This window comes from Pinus tabuliformis, chromosome 2_1, assembly GCF_031772625.1.
Source record: "Pinus tabuliformis cultivar Carrire ecotype Pingquan chromosome 2_1, CPIR1, whole genome shotgun sequence".
Taxonomy (NCBI): Eukaryota; Viridiplantae; Streptophyta; class Pinopsida; order Pinales; family Pinaceae; genus Pinus; species Pinus tabuliformis.
Genome location: NC_142299.1, coordinates 725,328,657 through 725,336,591, shown reverse-complemented (window position 1 = coordinate 725,336,591; position 7,935 = coordinate 725,328,657).

The following is a 7,935-nucleotide window of genomic DNA, read 5'->3' as shown; positions in this document are numbered from 1 at the left end:
GAATGGGTTTCCTCTTTTTCAAGTGAGATGCAGAGAAAGCCGAAAAACTGTAACTGGAGTTCATGCAATGAAAAGAAGGGATCGGATTTTTTTTTAATATTTTGTTTCTGTTTGTTGAATATTTTGTTTTTACTTGTGGTTGAGTGTTGTGGATGGTAACCCTCTATTCAGTTTATTTTTATTTTTTTCGTTGCCGGAAGGCCCTGTTTTCTCTGTCTTTTGCTAGGTTTAGCGGTAATGGCCCTGTTTTGCTGGTGTGTTTGTTTTAATTAAACGCCACCTTCTTCAGAACCATACCTGCGGGGTCCACTCCAGCAGCAACCAAAGCCAACACTGAACTCTACTCAGGTTATCATTTGATTCATTGAATTGGTTTATATTTAATATATGTTTTCCATTCGATATACTCAATTGATTCGCTACTGCAATACCATTTGTACTCATACTGCACTCAGAACGGATGAATTAATCGATTTAATGGTGAATTCAGCTTCCACTTTTATCCCACCCAAACTAACGTGAATCCATTTCATTTCTTCTCCGCCTTGCTTTGGGGTAGGCAGCACTATATGTTTTAATGTTTTAAGCTTTTATTTTGAATATTCATATATTTTCTTTTGCAGATCCTCATTGTAATGTTTCGGAATGATATCATCTTTTTACAGAAAAACATCAATCTTTTTCCATCTTGAACACGAGGTACCTGGTTTTTGAAACTAGGGTAAACTAATAATTATATTAGAAAACTCAACATTCAAGGCGCATGCTTCACGCTACCATAATGGGCGTCGAGATGTGTCAGGTTTTGCTATAAATTTATTTTTTAAATTAATATAATTTTTTTATATCTTTTATAGTTATAATCTATAATAATTAGGATTGAGATTCAGATGAGAGTGTTTTAGGTCAAAATTAAATACACAAATATTATTAATATAGATTTATTTTTATATTAATATAATTTGTAATATTCTTTGCCTATCATATTTAAGTTTCACTTATACATATTTTAAGTAAAAATTAAATAAAAAAATATAATTAATATAAATTATTTTTTATATTAATATAATTTTTATATTATTTAATAACATATTTAGACTTTACTTATACATAAAATCCAAGTACTTTTTCTCCCAATAAATATTGGTATAATATTTTTAGTATCACTTGCGTAACCCATTAGATTCCACTTAAAGACGGAACCTAACATTTATGATCAACTTTCAACAATTTTGTTTATATTGTTTTATTTTAAAGTTTATATGTTTTAAGAATAACTATGATGTATAAGCTTTAAGTGAAAATCTAAATACAAAAAATAAAATGGATATAGTTAATATTATATTTAATATTAATATTATTTTAGTTATATAAATAATATTGTATTGGTTTTGCCCATGGGGCTTTGGATTGACGGTGAATGGGTGCGCTGTTAATGCACTCTTTGCGATAGGTCACCGGTTCAAATCCCCTGTGGGTACTTAGGTTAGTCTTAATTAGAAAAAAAAATATTGTATTGGTTTTATTATTAGTATATTATTAACATTACAGTTTATATAATATTATTTTAATTATAAAAATAATATTGTATTATATTTTCATATGAAAATTAGAAATATATAATTATAATTATGTAAAATCATTTTAAAATAGTGATGATGTGATATGTTTATGTTTTTTAATTGAATTAAATTTTTTAAAGAATTTGTCTTATAAATATCATAAGTCATTTTACAACATTTTTTAAAGACTTAAACTTATTAAGATCTCTTGACAATGATGATGGTTTGTTACTCAATCTTTAAAAAGTTAAATTTTAATTTTTTTTTTTCTATAGATTAATCTAAATTCCCTAATTTTCATTTTTTTAAGGAAGAATTGGATTTTTTGGAAATAGAACTCTGACGTTGTCTTTACTTATATTAATTTTATGATGTTTGTTGCTAATACTTTCATATTCATGCAATATGTACATTACTACTATGAATTTCCATTATCTTAGAATTTGAGATAGAATTTATATTGTACTCAATTTTTTTTCTTTTTCCAGTTTCAACACATAATTATTATTTTTTCTCCATAATGATTGAGTTCACATATAATCAATGTTTTTTAAATATTTTTTCTTTAATGGTTGAGTTTACAAATTCTTAGGAGAGATAACAGGTCTATGCTATCATTTTTTTGTTTCTTTCCCAGATAATGAAGTAAGAGTAGTTACATTTTATTTGGATGAATCAATAAGCATTAATGTCGTCCCCTCTCATTAGACATTAGTATTTATAGTTGTAAATTTAATGATCCAAAACCATTTTTTTTTCAATATGGTTTATTGTAATTTCTAGAGAATTGAATCCATCCTCTTAATAGCAGATCAAATTGAACCTGTAAACGGTCAATAGTAAATAGCATATAGAATTGAACTCATAATTTTTCAATAGCAAAAATACTTTAACTACTATAATTTGACTAATTAAACTAACTCATTTATATTTTATTTTATAAGTTATATTTCACTAAAATGCCTTTCAATCCACATAAAACAGAAAAACAGAAGCTCCTGCCATGAAAAGAATGGGCCCGAATATGCATATTTCCTTCTCTTAATTCATTAAATGTTGTACATGGCATTTTTTTTTTTGAATTTAATTTTATTTTTCCATTGGGAGCTTGCCCTGTTTTCTCTTTTGTTCTGTTGTGCAGTAATTGCCCTCTTACTGTTCTTCTGTTTATTTTAATTAAACGCTACTTTCTTTTATTTACATAGGGAACATGTTTCTCTTTTGTTCTGTTCTGCAGTGATTGCCCTCTTAATGTTCCTCTTTTTATTTTAATTAAACGCACCTTTCTTTTATTTACATAGGGAACCTATGGGATCCACTCTATCCTCAAACAAGGCCAACACTAAACTCTGATGAGGTTAATATTTGATTTACTGAATTGGTTAAAATTTAATATTAATATATTTTTAGTTGTGCCATGAAAAAAATGGGCCCGAATATGCATTAATTGATTAAATGTTGTATATGGCATTTTTTTTTAATTTATTTTTATTTTACCATTGCGGGCCTGCCCTGTTTTCTCTTTTGTTCTGTTGTGTTGTAATTGCCCTTTTACTGTTCTCTGTTTATTTTAATTAAACACTACTTTCTTTTATTTAAATAAGGAACCTGTGGGATCCACTCTATCCTCAGACAAGGCCAACATTAAACTCTGATAAGGTTAATATTTGATTTACTGAATTGGTTAAAATTTAATATTAATATATTTTTAGTTGAATATACATATTGTACGTTCAAATTGATACTGTTAGCGCAAGACTATTGGTACTCAACGCAGTGATATTCGTAGTGGACGGACATTGGATGAATTAATTGAGTTGAGGGTACTCCTGTAGCAGCGGAACACAAATTCATTTGACAGCATTCGTATAATTCTTTGCACATCGTTTACATAAATATAGTAGAATTCAAATAATGTAGGATGCATGCTTCACGAATCGAAGTGTTTGAGAGATAAAGAGTTAGGCGAGGAAGCCGTTGTTGAGGTCGTGAGAGTGTGAAAGTTCTGAGTAGGTTCACGGTGAGTTTATCACTGGTTCACCAGGAGTTGGCTATCAGAGATAATCGAAGAGACGCAGCGAGTAGCAAGCTTGTGATAGAAGCCCCTGCTTAAATTTGGTATCAAAGCCAGTAACGTCTGGTTTTTGAGGTCGGTATTCTATTCATTAACTCATACAGAATGGATTCATTCCGGAAATCTGTTTCTTTCCGTGAATTAGAAGAGAGAGAATTTATGGCTGAAGAAAACCCTTTGAGAGATATGTTTTCATCTAGTTCAAGTCGTGTCTTAAACCAAGCCGAGCTTGAATATGAAGAAACCCAGCCATCTGCCCGATGGGAATTACTTGTTATAGCTCCTTCAAAAATATATAGTTATATATCTGTATTTCATTTGAAAGCTGTTACTAGAATTAGCATCAAAGAGTTTGTGAGCCAAATCCAAGAAAATTCCGATGTAATCTAGACTATTCTCCTGTTAAGCCCCAAAGCTTTGCAAGCAGAGGCAAAGAAACCGAATATGAAATATCTGCATCTAGGATGTATAAGAGTAGGAATCAGTCCCCTAGTCCACAAAGGACTAAATACTTTTGTGTTAGCAGTAGTGCGTGATCTAACACACAATAGATATGCTGATTCTTTGATTAGCGGGATTGTTGCTCCACTATCAAATGGCCCAGTCTACTTTGATTGTTTTCCAAATTTCTCTATCTATGTCTTTGATGAAACCATTGACCAGATCCTCTAGCTTTAGATCCAAACCACTGGTTTCAAAATGCATCAAAAGAGAAATAATATAGCCATTCATACCAAAGGTTGTTTCTCCATACAAACACCTTATGGCCAGCTATCCGCCATACTCCTAGTCGTGATTCAAAGTCAAGTGTTGTAGTTATGACTGATGCCAAAAACCAAAAGATTGACCATCAAAAAATCAAATGGGAAGACTTGATTTTTCCTAAACATTGGGGAGTACAAAATCCTAAACCTCTAATTCCCAAAGGAATTACCTCAGCTGATATTACAGAAAATCAATCTTCTGCAGTGTTATCTATTAGAAAATTATATATTACGGAGCAATGGAACACATAAAATATTGCAGAAATAAATCACAGAAAACGCATAAAACAAGAGAGACACAGATATATGTGGTTCACGCAGTTTGGGCTACGTCCACCTCGAACAGCCAATCCTTCCTTTCTATTATCCAACAAAATGAAGAGACACAACCTACAGCAAATCCGCTGTAATATCCTCTGTTTTCTCTCACAGTCTCACCTCTCAGTTTCTCGCTCACAGAATACACATCTGTATCTCAGCCTGAAATACAATACCCTCATACAAAGAGAGGGGTTGCCTTCTAGGGCAAAAAAAAACCCTAAACTAAACATAAGTTCTACCGTCAGATCATCTGCCTAATGAACGGCTCAGATTAACTAGAAATTACTATACTTTTACAAGGCAATTTTACATTTGTTTTTAGCTTCGGGGGCGCTGCCCCCGAGCCCCCGCCAGGGAACCGCTGGCTCCTGGAGCCCCCAGCCGGGGGGATCAGCCCCCCCGACCCCCGCGGGGGGGACAAGTCCCCCCCGCACCCCCCGCATGGAGGGGTGTAGAAACTTCTTGGCGTATACATCCGGCTGAAACAAAGACCTCTGAACAATCATGCTCCACACACAACAATCTCCTACTTGGAGAATGATTGTAGAAACTCCACCGTTGCTTCATTTGCTGGACAATGACTCCTCTTTGGACCTAACTGTTTCTCATCTTCATCGTCATCCTTGAAGACCAATTGAAACTGAGCATATTCCCAGTTTCTCCCTGGTTACAACTTTTGTGAGCATATCTGCAGGATTCTGACTAGTGTGTATCTTTTCCAGCTTCAACTCTCCATCTTCCAACACTGATCGTATGAAATGGTACTTGAGCTGTTTGTGTTTAGTCCTGGAATGAAATGCTGAGTTCTCTGCAAGATGAATGGAACTTTGGCTATCACTGTATAACATGCCCTTATCATGCTCCTTCCCCAATTCACCCATCAACCTTTGTAACCAAATCATTTATTTACTAGCCTATGTAGAAGCAACATACTCTGCTTCTGTTGTTGAAAGTGCAACAACACTTTGGATTTTTGAAACCCAACTGACAGCTGTTCCTCCAACAGTAAATACATATCCTGTAGTGCTCCTCCTGTTATCTCTGTCACCTGCCATATCTGCATCAACGTATCCCTGTAGAAAAATGTTTGCACCACCAAAGCATAATGCTTGATTTGTGGTACCTTTCAAATATCTGAGAATCCATTTCACTGCCATCTAATGTTCCTTTCCTGGATTGTTCATGTACCTGCTTACAACTCCCACTGCATGTGCAATATCAGGCCTTGTGCAGACCATTGCATACATTAAGCTTCCAACTGCTTATGCATATGGAACTTTAGACATATAATCCATGTTTTCTTGGGTCTTTGGACACATTTCCTTGCTAAGTTTGAAATGGCTAGCAAAAGGTGTACTAACTGGTTTTGCATTGTGCATGTTAAATCTTTTCAACACCTTTTGTATGTACTCATTCTGAGACAATGTTAATTTGCGATTTTTCCTGTCTCTAGTTATTCTCATACCAAGGATTTGTTTTGCAGCTTCCAAATCCTTCATTGCAAATGAATTTTCCAATTTTCTTTTGAGCACATTTATTTCCTCATGTTAGATCCTGCAATAAGCATGTCATCTACATACAATAACAATATAATATAGCTGCCATCATTTTGCTTTTTCAAATAAACACAATGATCAGAGTGACATCTAGTATAACCTTGTTCAGACATAAACTTGTCAAATTTTAGATACCACAACCTTGGAGCCTGTTTTAAGCCATACAAGCTCTTCTTCAACCTGCACACTAGTTTCTCCTTCCCTTTCACCTCATATCCTTGTGGCTGTTGCATATATATATCTTCCTCCAAATCCCCATGGAGAAAGGTTGTCTTTACATCTAACTGCTCAAGATGCAAATCTTCAGCTGCTACAAGACTTAAAATAGTTCTGATTGAAGTCATTTTAACAATAAGAGAAAATATTTCATCAAAATCAATACCTTTATTCTGTGCAAACCCCTTCACCACAAGTCTAGCTTTATACCTCTGTTTTCCTCCATCTTCTTCCTTCAGCCTGTAAACCCATTTATTCTTCAATGTAGTTTTTCCTATAGGCAACCTGACTAAATCCCAAGTCTGGTTATGCATTAAGGAGTCTATCTCTTCTTCCATGGCTACCTCCCACTTCTTCCTGCTTTCAACCTGCATTGCTTCTTTATAACATTCGGGTTCACCGGAATCAGTCAACAATAAATAATATAATGAAGGAGAGTATCGTTCAGGGGGTCTACTTATCCTGGTAGATCTTCTAACACCACTTTCAAGTGTTTGGGGTGCCTGTTGTTGTTGTGGTGGTTGTTGTTGTTGATTATTATTATTTTCAGGCACCTTTACCTTTTCACTGATTTCATCAAGAACTGTGTATTCCTTGTTTTCTTTTTCATGTTTCTTTTCCTGTAACTGATTCTTATACAAGACCTTTTCATTGAATATTACATCTCTGCTCCTAATGATTTTTTGATTTTCGTAATCATATAAGCGATAACCAAAATCATTAAAACCATATCCAATAAAGGTACATTTCTTTGACTTTGCCTCAAGCTTTGTTCTATTTTTTTTATCAATATGGACAAAGGCCTCACAACCAAAAGGCTTTAAAAAAGAGTAGTTTACCTTTTTACCTGTCCATGCTTCCTCTGAAACACCACCATCCAAGGAACTTGAAGGCCCTATGTTTATTAGATAAACATCAGTATCTATAGCATCTGCCCAAAACTGTAAAGGAAATCCTGCATGCAATCTCATGCACCTTGCACGCTCCATGATTGTTCTGTTCATCCTTTCTGACACACCATTTTCTTGTGGTGTTCTTGGAACTGTCTTCTCTCTGCGAATTCCATGCTCTGAACAGTACCTATCAAACTCTTTGCTGCAATATTCACCTCCATTGTTTGATCTAAGACACTTCAATTTCTTTCCTGTCTCAATCTCAACCAAAGCTTTCCATTTCTTGAAAGTATCAAATACATCAGATTTATTCTTAATACAATAAATCCAAGTTTTTCTAGTTGCATGATCAATAAAAGTAACATAATAACGAGAGCCACCGAGAGATGATACCTGAGCAAGTCCCCATACATCTGTATGCACAAGCTCTAATTTTTCATTCTTCTTTTCTTTCCCAACTCTGAGAAATCTGACTCTCTTCTATTTTCCATAAATGCAATTCTCACAGACGTCCAAATCAACATTCTTCAAACCTGGCAACAAATTCCT